The sequence below is a fragment of the Alligator mississippiensis genome, chromosome 16, assembly GCF_030867095.1.
Source record: "Alligator mississippiensis isolate rAllMis1 chromosome 16, rAllMis1, whole genome shotgun sequence".
Lineage (NCBI taxonomy): Eukaryota > Metazoa > Chordata > Crocodylia > Alligatoridae > Alligator > Alligator mississippiensis.
This window is the reverse complement of record NC_081839.1, coordinates 14,044,883-14,058,723: the sequence shown is the minus strand read 5'-3', so window position 1 is coordinate 14,058,723 and position 13,841 is coordinate 14,044,883. Positions and strand designations below refer to the sequence as shown.

At 52.2% G+C, this 13,841-nt stretch overlaps 1 long non-coding RNA gene across 10 annotated transcripts in view; it reads left to right on the top strand.

Moving 5' to 3' along the window:
• LOC132246427 (uncharacterized) overlaps positions 1-13,440 on the top strand; it is a 28,664-nt gene extending 15,224 nt beyond the window's left edge. For 5 of the 10 annotated variants that reach the window (XR_009457701.1, XR_009457698.1, XR_009457700.1 and 2 more), the window contains 2 exons: positions 3,482-3,607; positions 4,201-6,561. This is a non-coding gene — a long non-coding RNA (uncharacterized LOC132246427). Of the gene's footprint in view, positions 1-3,481; positions 3,608-4,200; positions 6,562-10,516; positions 11,411-12,238 lie in introns of those variants that run through there. The other 5 variants (XR_009457703.1, XR_009457702.1, XR_009457705.1 and 2 more) reach the window with 5 other exon arrangements.
• The last annotated feature ends 401 nt before the right edge of the window (positions 13,441-13,841 follow it).

Here is a 13,841-nt window from a genome sequence, read left to right as displayed (position 1 = left end):
ACGGCTACAACCTACACCCCTGGTATAGCACAGTGATGACCGCTGGCTTGCCAGCTTATTTGAAGTTAGATACTGGAGGGGAGGCAAACGCTATTCCGATAGCTGTAGCAAAGGCTTTGCAGGAAAACTGCAAGGCTCAAACTCATGTTACATTAGTCGCATTTGGCGGTGCACCCATGAAACCAAAAGGTGCAGGCATTGCAGGCTGCAAATCTGGTGCTAATGAATCTGATGTACCTTTCTACCTAACCGACGATAGCAACCCATCAGTACCTGGTAGGGTGGCATGCACCACGTCAGACCTCATCAGACGAGTCCACGGAATGGCCCCGGCCATACCCGCAACCAAGGCGGACCTTCTCAAACTATGTCCGGACGTTTTAAAAGGGGTGGGCCAATTTCCCGGTACCTACCACATCTGTGTCGACCTGGCAGTACCACCAGCGGTGCACGGGTGTAGAAAAATTCCCTGTGCAACCCTAGGCACGTAGAAGACTGCCCTCGGAACGCTGGAAGCTATGAGAGTCCTTATGAAGGTGACTAAGCCCACACACCCTGGGTCAATAGCCTCGTGATCGCACAAAAGAAGGATGGCTCGCTACCGCTTGGTTTATACCCGCGAGACCTCAACGAGGCAGTGTCAAGGCAGCCCGTCAGTTTTCTGGGCGGACTATCAGGTGGCAGCCCGTCCCAGGAAATGGTTTGGCTGTGCCAGGCTGCCAGCTGATAGTCCGCCCAGATGTCACTAACTACAGGGGTCTGAATAAAGAACTGGGATTTGGGCTGGGATTAGAGATGACACGGTTTGGCTGTGCCAGGCCCTGAACTGGCAGCTCCCGCAAATACTGTCCTAAGTGTATGGGCTTGAATAAGGAACTGGGTTTTGGGCTGGGTTGACGACAGGAAATCCTCTTTGGGCCACCCCACACCTCTGTGGCACTGGGTACTATCCCATACCCCCCAACCAGAGTCTTGCCTGGCTCAAAGTGCAGTTTTTGCATGCCAAGCTGCCAACTGACAGCCCCCCATGCCCACTGTACTCAGTACATGGACCCAAATAAGGACCTGGTTTTGGACTGGGGTTATGGCTGGAAATACTGTTTGGGCCAGTTCCCCCATCCCCACTGTACTAAGAAGACAGGCTCAAGGAAGGAATTTCTCATGGGCTGGGATTAGAGATGGAAATCCTTCTTGGGCCACCCCACACCATGCCTCTATGGCACCGGGGGACTCTCCCTGACACCACTGACCAGTCTGGCCTGGACCAGAGCGTGGTTTCTTCCTGCCAGGCTGCCAACTAACAGCCCCCCATTCCCATGGTACTAAGTATACACGTTTGACTAAGGACCGGGCATTTAGGCTGAGATTACAGATTGAATTGATGACCAGTGTCTTGCCTCGCCCAGATGGTGTGAGGTGGCCCAAAATGGATTTCCAGCCATGATCCCAGCTGTTACCAGATTTGCCTGTCACTTTGGGGTGTGCTCATTTATTAGGGGTACATTTCTAGGGTCTCTGCAATTCTATCAATGTGCTGCTTGTGTTACCTGTGTTTCTGTACAGAGCTGTATCTCTCTTCTGCAAGAGCTCACCCCCAATGGAGCTATCTTGTAGGACTCCGTTTCAGTGGGGCCGGGTTCCTCCAGCCACTAAATCAGTCAAATGCGCACGCACGCACGCGCACACACTCACTCACTCACTCGCTCGCTCACTCACTCACTCACTCACTCTCTCTAACACGACACGCGTGACCCGGCCAGGTTTGTCAGCATGTACAGGCTGATACCTTCATGTGCCAGGAATCAGTTCATTAAGGTAACACTACACTGCAGTCAGACACCAGCACACAGTGAACAGAATCCCTCTGAATCCGGCTGGGTGTCCAGCTGACACCCTCATGGGCCAGCTTTCAGTTCATTAGGGCACGCCTGAGCCAAACTGGGTCCATCAGCCTATACAAGCTGATCCTCTTATATGTCTAAACTCAGCACGTCCCAATCTTTTGCCCTAACTGTCCTAGTAGTGCTAGCCTCTTGATGAGCGGACCCCGCAGTATTTCTGGGCTTCACAGGGATCTTTGGCTTAGGTAAAAGAAGCGTTGCTGCAGAGCAAGTGGGGAAGGGAAGTAGAGAAGGAAAAATACACCTGGTTACCACCAGTTTGACTATAAAAGTTATTTATTGTGAAGCATATGAAATTTATAGTGGTACTAGTAGTAAGAGGCATGCAAGGGAAAACAAACAAAACAATTACAATATTATCCTGGCTTAATTGAGTATTTGGGGAAACTTAGCTGAAGCTTGTGCGGGCCGGGAGCGGTCCGAGGCCCTCGGGGGCGCGCAGCGGGCTGTGGCCAGCAGCCCAGACACGCCGGGTCGGGGAATGCAGGCGGTGCGCTAGAATTAGGCACGGAAGCTTAGTGGTTGATTAAGATTATTTTACTTACACCGAAGATGGTCGCGGTGCAGGCAGGAAAACTTGCTTGAGTTGCGGTTACAGACAGAAAAGAAGAGAGGCGGACTAGAGTTCCTTCCACGCGAACCTTCTAGCCCAATCCGGTTGAAGGCTCTAAACCCGCGAGCCCGTCGTGTAGACTGTCGGAAGAGGCTTCATCTTTTGTTAAGTGCACTGAAGGCATCTGTCTTGGGGCAGTGGATTGTTCTTGGTGCTGTGTATTGAGCTGGTCCCTGAGGGAATCATGATTAATTGGTAACTGGTAGCAGCCAGGCCTGCGGTGATCCCAGGTCCTGTGCCTCAAAACAGACGCAGTTGCACGAGCACCCATGTCACGAGTTTTGCCTGTCAGCAGCCAGAGGTGCAGGCCCTCGAGCCCAGAAGCCCTGCACCAATCTCCTTGACAGCTGGCAGGCCTCGTGGCCGCAGCAGGGGCCACCATCGCTGCAGTTTTCAGCCCGCTGCACCTTAACACACACGGTCATCTATGTCACGAGTTTTGCCTGTCAGCAGCTCGAGGTGCAGTTCCCCCCAAAACCCTGCACCGATCGTCTTGAAGCTTGGCAGGCTTCATGGCCTCGGCAAAGCTACCGCCCCTGCAGTTTTCACCCCATGGAAAGCTGTCTGTGCACCAGGCATGGTAGGATTGGCGCTGGGACAGTTGGCTGTGCTGGCCTCAGAGAATGGGAGAGCTTTGCATCTCCCTGGGTGATTATAGGATCATATTTCTGAAGACACATGTACTTTTGGGGCATCCAGAAGCAAAGACACATATTTTAATGGGATGGAAAGTGGGTCAAACCTGTTTCAAAGGGAGTGTAGAGAGAATGTCTGATCTTATGGGGAAGGGATGTTGACTGTCAGCACGAAGACTTCTTACATGAGCTCTGTACGATGGGAAACAGCAACGGAGAAGAGGTGGTGGGAGGTAGCCAGCAAAGTCAGTGACATTTAGGAGGCAGCAGTGCAGTATTGGACGTACCAAGTAGTTATTTCATCTCAGTGAGCAATTTTAATTCATTTTCAGCAAAATCTTAAAATCTTGAAGACCTGGACTTCTTCAGCTGTGACATCACAAACCTGAAGGATTACAGGGAAAGGATTTTTGAGCTGCTTCAGGAGATCACCTACCTGGATTGATTTGATCAGGAAGGTAATGAGGCCCCCAACTCAGAAGATGAAGATGATGAGGGTGACTTCTCTAAACATGCAGTCATTGGTTATGCCATTCAGTCAGTATCTAAATATAAAATTCAGACTAAAGTGACTGTGGAACTGCCGGACCACAAATCAGCTACGTGTGTCAGGTGAAGGGCAGTATCACATACTGCTCCTATTGGGTAATGCGGGGGGGGGGTGGGCAATGCACTAGCAAAGAGAGTAGTCATGGATGCTGTGCACAGTTAAAGGAGAGCTGCACTTAGGAAAACGTGAGTACACATCTTTACACTGAGATATAACTATATAAAAGCAGTTATTTTATTGCTGGTAGCAAAAGCTGCTTTTTTTTCTTGTACCCGTCAACTCATATTTGATGCTGTGGCACATTCAGTTCTGTGTTTTCTCTTCCTATAGAAAGAGGAAAAAGTGGGATGTTACTTCTAGTCCTGTCTTTTTTTAAAGATTTCTGGAGAAGGTTTTGTAGCTGAATTGAGTCAGATTTCAGAAGCTCATTTAAGATGAGTTTACAAACAAGCCTTTGAGGTTTAAGCAAAGCTGTAAGGAATTAATTTACCTGCCTTTCAGAAGGGGATGAGGAGGATGAAGCAGATGAAGATGAAGCTGGTCCACCAGGAGAGTACAAAGAAGATGAAGATGGTGGAGGTTCAGATTTGGGGGAGGGGGAAAAGGAGGAAGAAGCTGGCCTTTCATACCTGATGATGGACAAGATCCAGGTAGGACTTACCCTATTCTACTGTAAGGCTCAGGATTTTCTTGATACTATCTAGCTATAAACGTGTAATATTTTAAACGTGTATAAGCATAATCATGTAAATCCACTATCATATGTGAGCGATAGAGTACTTTAGAGAGAGACCTTTTACTATCAAAGAAGTGCGTTACAGTAGGGGAACCACCGCTCTTTGGTATTCTCCGTTACCTTGCTCAACATGAAATGCTGCAAGATTCATTACTTCACGGCCTTGTAGAATTAGTATCATTCTACACCAGATCACCAAGTCCAATTTGGAGGAGAACGTGGCCGAAACAAATCCACCTGCCCTACCAGGATGCTCACAAGTGCCTGGGGCACTTGAGCCTTGAGAGCCATGCCCTCACCATGCAGATCTGCAGGTTGTCAGGTGTGGGGCTGGGGCTTCCAGGCATGGGGGAGAGGGTGAGTATGGAGGAGCTAGGGCCTGAGGGTGCAGGGAGCTGATCAGGATGTGAGGGCTGAGGCAAAGGGGAGACAGGCTGGGAATCCAGGAGTGAGGGCTGGCCACTGAGGAAGAAGTCAGGGAGAGGCTGGAGCTGTGGCCCTGGGAGTGCCGTGGGTTCGGCCATGCAGGGGAGAGCTGGGGCAGGGAGCGGAGACTTGCCCTGGGTGGGAGCGCATTGCCCTTGCCCTGGGTAGGAGCACAGGACCTTGAGCTGCTCTTAGTGGAGGGAGGTGGGTGGGGAGTTGGATCCTGGCATTTTGGGGAAGGAGAAGGGATTGGACGCTCCTTTCACCCCACTTATCTCAGGGCCCTTTTCTTTCCTAGCCAGGGGGGCAGAAAACCCGTGTGATGTTTGCTGAGCTGACCTGCAGGGAGCCTGATGGACCCAGGGGATGGGAACGGGGCTGTGTCGGGTTCGCTGCTCTGGGAAGGAAGCGAGTTAGAGCAGAGCAGGCATGAGGACCAGGACTTGCAGGTTGTGCCCTGCTCTGGCTCTTCGAAAGGAGTGCTGTCCAGCTTGCCATAGTGAGGGGCATGGTTTGGGAGGACTCCTGGGTCCTGTTTCTAGCTGAGGGAAGGAGGGCAGGGGGTGGGAGGAAGGCTCTGTGGCTCAGGACTCCTGGCTTCTTTTTGGGATCTGTCACTTCCCCAGAATGAACCCACAAATGATCTGTGCATTGAATCAATTGATCCCTTGGGTGATGCTGTCAGCACGTACATGGAGGTGAGTGGAAGCAGCGCGGTGGGAGGTGTCCACTGCCCTGATCAGAGGAGGCCGGGGTTGGGGGAATACTGGGCCCATGGATCGGATTGAAGGGTGGATGGCGATACTGGGTTGGGGTGGCCTCATGGGTCCCATCTGTCAGGCAGAGGAAGGTAGTAATAGGTGCATGGGTCAGATCTAGGCTGGCATGGGGCTGCAGGGAAGCAGAAGGATTACTTGGCTGGGGGTGGACCCGTGGGTCCCACGGGAGGGTTTGTATACTACAAGCAGGGCCCTCCTGCTAGGGTCCCCATTGGGTCCCAGTCATGCCCTTCCCTGCCCAGCCCTGTCCTGGCAGTGGCTGATGGGGAAAACGTGGGGTCTTTCCATTCTCCTTCAGTATGGAAATGACCTCTGCTTTGCCTCCCAGCCCGCTCGTGCTTTGCCTCCTGTCTCTTCACAGCGGTTATCAATGTGAGCCATGATGCACGACTGATCACGCAGACCAGCTGCCAGCTCTGGGTGGTGGAGGAGCAGTCCATCAGCCAGATCAACGGTGACTTCGACTGCAAGTGGGAGGTGCTGGAGGCCTCGGGCCAGGTCAGCATTAACTGGCTCCGGGAGTGACCTTGCTGTGGGGAGGCTCCTCGAGGACCTGCCCATCCCCTCTCAGAGACCTGCCTGCACAGCTTCACGTGCACCCACACCCAAAGGCCTCCGTGTAGAGGGGGCAGGGCCGCAGGCATGGTTGTGGGTTGAACTTTGAAGATGTGGGGTAGGGGCCTAATGCAAGACATGTTTATTTTTAGAGCTGTTCTTCTACACCTGCTGCTTTCCCAGGAGAGAGAGACTTAATTTATATGAATGGGAGGGAGGGGGTTGTACTGGAATGGTCTGTTTTAGGCAGGAGTGAGGGCTGTCCTTGTCCCATTGCTGGGTTCCTTGCCCCCCAGTCTGGAGAATGACGTGAGCCTTGTTTTGCATCCACCCAAGAAGATTATATTAAAATATAATAAAGGAAAAGTGGCTTGTGATGGGTTTTATTCTGAAGGGGTAGGAGTGGGGCTTCACAGTACTGGCAGGAGGGACACACCTGAGATTGCAGTGGACAGACAGACTGGGCTGAGGCATGGGGATGGAAAGAGCTTCCCTGTAAGACACATGGCTTGTCCCATCACAGACAATGATGGCTGAAAGGGACCTCAAGAGGTCACCTGGTCTAGTCCAACCCCCTGCTTAGAACAGGTCCACCCACAGCTATATCACCCCAGCCAAAGCTTTCTCTACCGAGGCCTTAACCTCCAAGGATGTAGATCCCACAGCCTCTCTGGTTAACCTATTCTAGTGTTTTACTACTCTCCATGTGAGGAGGCAAGGCCCTACCGGGGCTTGCCTGATCCCCAAATCTGATCTGAGAAGTTGGCCAAGTGTCTCTTGGAAGAACAAATGCTAAAAAGGATTGTGAGGGAGAAGCCTCGAGTGTCAAACACAAGACTGGAGAGCACCTCCTGCAGCTCCCCGCTAAGCCTTGCACTGGGGCAGAAATTGCGGCCCCCATAGTGACAGAGGGAGGGAGCTGGGCAGGGCTGGGGCTGCTGCCCAGCCAGGGCTGTGTGTGGCCCCAGTCGGAGCAGGATGGAGCCCGGGACCAGGGGGGCTGCAGGGGGACTGGTTCCCTGCTGCTGAATGCACTCCTGGGGAGGACATGGGGGGCATGTGCCTTCCAGATTTGTGCGTAGGGTGGGTGTGGATGCAGGCTGGAGCTGACTCCCCGCCTTGCTGCCCTCCGCCATGCCTCCTCACGCATGCACACAGACCTTTTCCTCCTCATGCACATGTGCGTACAGCCCTGTGCCTCCCCACACAAGCACACACATACCCCTTTGCCGCCTCAGGCACACACGCACGTGCACACATGCACGTACGCATACCTGTGCCTCTCACGCATACACATAAATACACGCACCTGTGCCTCCTCACATGTAGACACACATGCTCACAACCATGCCTATTCTCACATGTGCACACTTGCACCCCTGTGCCTTCTATGACATGCACTTACACATACACACACCCCTGTGCTTCCACACATGCACTTGCACAGATACTGCCTGTGCCAGCTTGCACACACATGCACACACACACCCCTGTGCCTCCTCTCACACACACACACGCATCACTGTGCCTCCTCCCACATGTGTAGGAGCAGCAGCATGGGGCAGTGGGGGGGCAGCGGGGATCGCCCCTGCCCAGCAGCACCCAGTCAGCACGGGCTTTTCTTTAAAGTACTGAGCTGGTGGGGGAGGTGGGGTGTGTGTGTGGAGGAGGCAGCCATGTGGGGGGCAGCCATGGTGGGGCTGGGGGAGCGGGGCGGGGTGGTACTGGGAAATTGGAAGGTTGTGGGGGTTGGCAGGGGTCCCCCCATGGTCCCCTCCCCCAGCCCCCCCCCCCGTCCCCAACCCCTAGTACTTACCAGTTCGGAGTCAGCTGCAGCTCCCTGCTGCAGCCACCGGGGACTGCCCGAATCATCAAAGCTCTCCAAATCTTTTCTGAAGATTCAGAGAGCTTTGTATTGATTTGGACCTTTCAATTGGTCCCCTGATTTGATTTGGATTTGGAGATTTGGCCATCGAATTGGGCCAAATCTCTGAATCGAATCACCACCCGAAGCTTTGCGTAGTCCTATTGCTCGGCTGGGTGGTCATAACACAGAGGAGAGAGCATGGGGAAGGCAGGATGCTGCTAGGTCTGTTTTAGGGGTGTCTATTCCAGCGTTTTCACTAAGGCCACTTGATTTGCCCCGAGATGATTTCTGGAGAGGTAATATTATGAGGAGAAAGGGCCATGCTGGCTGCCCCAGAGACAGCAATAGAGTTAAAGCTCTTCCAACCCAATATGCCTTAAATGTACATCTCCTCCCAGGTCCTTTAAGGGACGAGTACTGGCCGGGAAGACCCCCTTGAGCCGAGGACAGGCCAAGCACCAGTGCTGTTGTAGTAGGTCTCTCTGTATCCCTATGCCCAGGAGATCCATCTGGGCCCTTGCAGTTGAGCCATCTGGGACAAGGATGGTGCCTGGGATCCACAGGTGCAAGGTGATAAATGGCGTCTAATGGCCAGGGAGGGATTAGCATCCCCCGGGCCCTGCAGAGCACACCCCTGCAGGGGGAAAGCATTTCCGATACAGGCTGGGCCTGGCACACACGTATTCATTAGAGCTGTCACGGCAGGGGGCTGATGGTCTCTGACTTCCCCCGGCAGGTCCCCAGGCAGCCCTTGTCCTGGTAACATCTGAATTCCTCTGTGCTTGCACTTCCTGACCTCTTGAATACTCTCACTCCTCCTGCCAAGCTCAGCTGGGAGCCGCTGGCCCCTGTGGGCAGGGAGCAGGGGCAGAGTTGTGTGAAGGGGCTGATCTCGGCTCTGGGGGGTTCAGAGAGACTGCGTGGGTCCGAGCCAGAGACCTGTTTGCCTGGGGAAGCCACGCTGGTCTGGATTCCCACCGTGGCCTGGGCACCGCTCCTCCTCGTGCTGCTCACACGCTGCTCAGGTACCCCGAAGGGGAGGGCAGCCACGTCCTGGGCTTTATGAATCCCTGGTTCTCTTCCCACAGGTGTTTTTTCCAGTTTCTTGCCTTTTGGTCCTGCCCTGTCTGCCACAAAACCAGAGGCTCAGTGAGGAGACGAGATTAATTCCTGTCATTCTTCCAGGTTCCCTCTCGCATCCGCACTGACTCAAGCGCCCGCAAAGTCCGTGGCTCTGGGCAGCACTGCCAGTCTCTCTCGGACACCGAGCGGTGAGCACAGGCACTGCTGTGTCCACTGGGACCAACAAAACCAGGGCCAGGCCCCACAATTTCTCTGGCACAGCGAGGGGATCGAAGGGAATGGAGTCCCAGACCGATTCACCGTTTCCAACTCCAGCGCCATACGCTGTTTAACCACCACCTATGTCCCTGGGGAAGATGAGGCCATTTCCCGGTGTGGTGCAGGTTACAAGATTGGAGGTAGTTATGGGTATGTCAGCGTGACACAGTCAGATGAGGACCTGAGACAAAAACCTCCCTTGGGCTCAACGGGGCTCTTTGTGGCTTGGATCTGTGCTCCATGATGAGTTTGCATGTCAGCAAACTCTGCTAGCCCCTCGAGTAGCTACTCGCAGTCTAACAGGCCTTTCCTTGTCCTGCTCTGTCCTCGTACTCTTGGACAGGCACAGCAGCTTTTCACTGTTTCCCCGCCTAGCAGCTCTCTGCCCTTGACTGTCAACATATATTCCTCCTCTTCTCTTTTTGTAGAAAGGACTAAGGGTTCAGAGACACCTTTCCACACCCACTATTAGCAAACGAAGGATGGGAATGCATGATACACAAACCCAGCACAGATTCAGGAAACATCTCCAAAATGTGTGGTTGCAGCCTTCTCCCCTCTGATCCCTTGACAGATGTGTGGTGCCCCCTTCAGAGGGAATCCCTTTCTTTAAGCAAAGAGCTAAACCCACACACCCATTGAGGAGAAAGGGCAATCCCAGCTCCGGATTAAGGGCTATGCAGAGTGTCATCCCTAATCACACATAATCCCATTTGTATCCAGCCTTCGTCCCACATCCTTGCTCAGGGGTTCATAAAAGGGAAAGGAATTCTCGTTTGGGAAGAAACGAGTGACCTCTCCTCTTTTACTGTCCTCCTCTTGCTGCCTCCTGGGTCCCATCTTGTCCTGCTCTGTCATTGCATCCTTTGCCAAGGGGCAAAACAACTTGTCATTGCTTCCCCTTAGCAGTTCTCCGCTGTACGTGGTGGAGACTCATTCATCCCCTCCTCTGTTGCTTGCTGAGGTCTGTATGCTTGGGAGCCCCTCTGCTCACCCAGCGTTCAGAAGCTCAGGGTGGCATCTCGGGTAAAGGACCAATCTCCATCAGGTGTCATTTCAACTCAAAACTGATTTCTCTTGAGACCCCTTGGGTGTATGTGCCCTTCTTTGCAGGGTGAGAGTTTTCTGTAGACAAAGCATTGGACCCCATGGACGTCCTGATGAGGATGGGAAATCAGAGCAATGACTACATAGCTATCTGGAGCGTCATCTCGGGTCACGTGTGCTTCCATCCTGACACTCGGTGAGCAAATTCTGTCTTCCAGGTTCAGTCGGAGGGAAGGAAAATCAGTGGATGATGGCACTGCAGGGTGCTGGACTCTCAGATAGTTTCTAAACTAAACAAAAGTTGAAATACCCCCCGGTGCCCTGGGAAATACACCTTTGTGAGATGTTTGTCATGGGGGACAGTGGGCTTTGGCCAAATCTGGGGACTTGTTTGGGGGGTCTCTACAAAGGCACGAGAGAGAGGCAGATAGCGGAGGCAGACACACACTGTGGGTAAATGTGATTCCACCTGGCTAGCTGGTGTTTCACATAACCTACATCACCGTGCTACATTCACAACTACATGGGCTCATTTTGTGATGTTTCTAGTAAGTGGGGGAGGTCGAGGCAGCAGCAGCCAGGGAGCAGGGAGCAGATTTGCATGAAGGAACAGATCTTGGTCCGGGAGTCAGAGAGAGACTGGGAGGGTCCCAGCGAGAAACTTCCTTGGCTCAGGAAGCCGACCTAGTCTGGATTCCCACCATAACCCCTCTCCTCCTTGTGCTGCTCACGTGCTGCTCGGGTAACTCATCAAAGGCCGCGTGCTGCAGATTACTTTTGCAGACCTTCCTGGGATGAACAGAGAAATGGGGAGCCCGCTGTACGAGAGGAGAATAAAGGAACTGCCTTGTCCTACCTTGTGAGAAGCAGACCGAGAACGGAGATGACTGCTCTCTGCGATTACATCCGAGAGAGCCAAGAGCCATGCAGAAGAAAAGGAGAGTGCCAGCTCCAGAAAAAGTGAGTAAATAGGAGTCCCACATAGACACAGGCTGAAGCTGAGAAGAAGGGTTGTAACCATCAGAGCAGGAGGCTCTGGAGCAGGTTCCCCGTGGGAGGGAACAACTAATTTTAAGAAGCAGATTGACAGATTTCAGCATGGGATGATATGTGGGATTGCCTGTGCTGGGAAGGGTGTGGGCACGAGCCAGGAGGTCCCGTCCAGGCCCGTGTTACCCTGTCTGCTCCAGTCCATCTTCAGAGAAAGATGACCCACCCGTTGCACACGGAAAAGGCCACGAGAGGTCATTGGTGTCACACAAATCCCTTCCTTGCCCGGAGTGTGGCTGCCTGCTCTGTGCCTGCACGTTACACAGGAGGAAACTGGTCCGGGGGGCAGTGCTGGAGGCGCTAGGGTGCGGGCGATGTGCTGTTCAGCCGGGAAGGGGCGCGGGAGACGGGGGTGGGCATCGCAGGGAGCGCAGAGAAGGCAGGACGCTGCCAGGTCTGTTCTGGGTGGTCTGCTCCAGCGTTTTGGCTGAGGCCATTCAATCTCTTCCAAAAAGATTCCTGGAGGCAGGAGCATGAGTATTTTGATGGGAAAGGGTCCTGCTGGCTCCCCCAAAGACAGCAATAGACTTATAGCTCCCTCTCCATGTGTCTTGAATGTGGAGCTCCTTATAGGGCACCCACCAGGGTTGTTGTAGTGTTGATGGGAATACAGCAAGGCCTACACATAAAACCTTTGTGATCAAATTAAAAAAACAATGCATCTTGCACAAAAATGCAAGTGGCAGCTGGGACCATGCCAAATAGAGCACCCCCAATTGGTCTTATTCTCTGTGCTAGATTATGTCAAATCAAGGAAATGGTCAACAGAGAACTGCCACGCTCATCACATGTACGCGTGTCTCAGAAGCCAGTAAAGGCAAGAAAGCTACATAGACGGACAAAAAACTAGAGCTCTTCCTTTCAAAATGATATCTTTCATTACACCAACTGGAGAATCACAAGAAAATTGTCCTTTTCTGCAAGCTTTCAGGATCAAAGTCCCTTTGTCAAGCTCTGGGAAAAGTATAGGTGGTACAAGATGGTAAGGAGTCCCTATAGGTAGGAAATCAACTTCATTTTTGCACGGAGGAAGCTGGAGATGGAAGACTGTTCCTCTGGGTCCGTGAGAGTGTCTTTGTGAGCTGGGCCAAGTAGCTCTTTGCTGTGTTGGTCAGGTAGGACTCCTTCCCTGGAGGTGTCAGATGGCAAGCAGGGAAGTAACAAAAACTTCCTTCTTATTCTGCAATGAAGTTTAAAACCCCCAAAAGAAAGCTACATACACATTTCAATTGACATAGCAGCTACAGGGAACAAAAGGCTAAATACGCATCTCAACAGAAACTTGTAAAAGATACAGAAAAAATGTCCTGTATGTGACAAACACTTCTCCCAACAAACATCCTAAGGGGTAGGGCGTTCAAAATGTCTGAACCATTCAGTGCAGGTCTGGAGTTTGAAAAACAAACCATCGCCTGTACACGCTACTGCAAATGTGCCCAGCTGATATACAGATACCCCAAGACAGGTTTGGTGACACCTCTAAGTATCCTGTCCAACTGCTCAGGCCCATCCAAACGCTCAGACCTACAATTATAGGGTCTGCAGAGATGCACAAGTTTTACCCCTAGACAATGCAAGAACAGGAGCCAGGCAATTACTAGTTGTGATATGATGATCAACACCCTTTTCTCCCTGTTTGTCTGGACTCTAAGTGGCCAACTATCAAGAAAAAATGCTTTGAAGTTATACAATGAAACAATATAAGAACTAACAGAATTTGCCATCAAAGTGTGCACTCCAGGAGAAGCAGAGAGAGATCACTGCTACATCGCAACCAGCTTAACCAGCAACGGATCCTGCATGGGGAAAGCTGCAAAACTGGACCAGCTTCCTTCGCCGGCATTTGTGAGAGAACACTATTGCTGCTAAATATGTACTAGGACTTTGTGCAGTAGCTCCTTTTATTTTGGAAAGAGTCTTTTTCTGTCATTTGGTTTGATAAGTTTGCTTGTCGTATTGTTATTAAAGCCTTTCTGCTATTGAACAACCGGGTGTTGTGTCAATTCTTGGGGCACTAGGTCTAAAAACCTGCTTTCTAAATGCAACAGTAGTAATTCTCTCTGTACCCGTGGTGCGCAGGTACCCATCTGGTTCCCAGAGATCAAGCCATCTGGGACACGTATGGTGCCTGGGAGCCCACAGGGCGCGTCTCTCTATGTGCAAGGGGATCGATGGCTTCTGAAATGGAGCCTGCTGCCGCGTTCGAATGAGAGCAGCCCAGCAGCCTTGGCATCGCATGTATGTAGTGTCCTCACATTTCAAAATGGTTGTGGGAGCCCTTTCACTAAAATTTCTTCAACAAGGTTTACTTAAAGAGCCCCTGTTGCCATTTCAAAGCCCA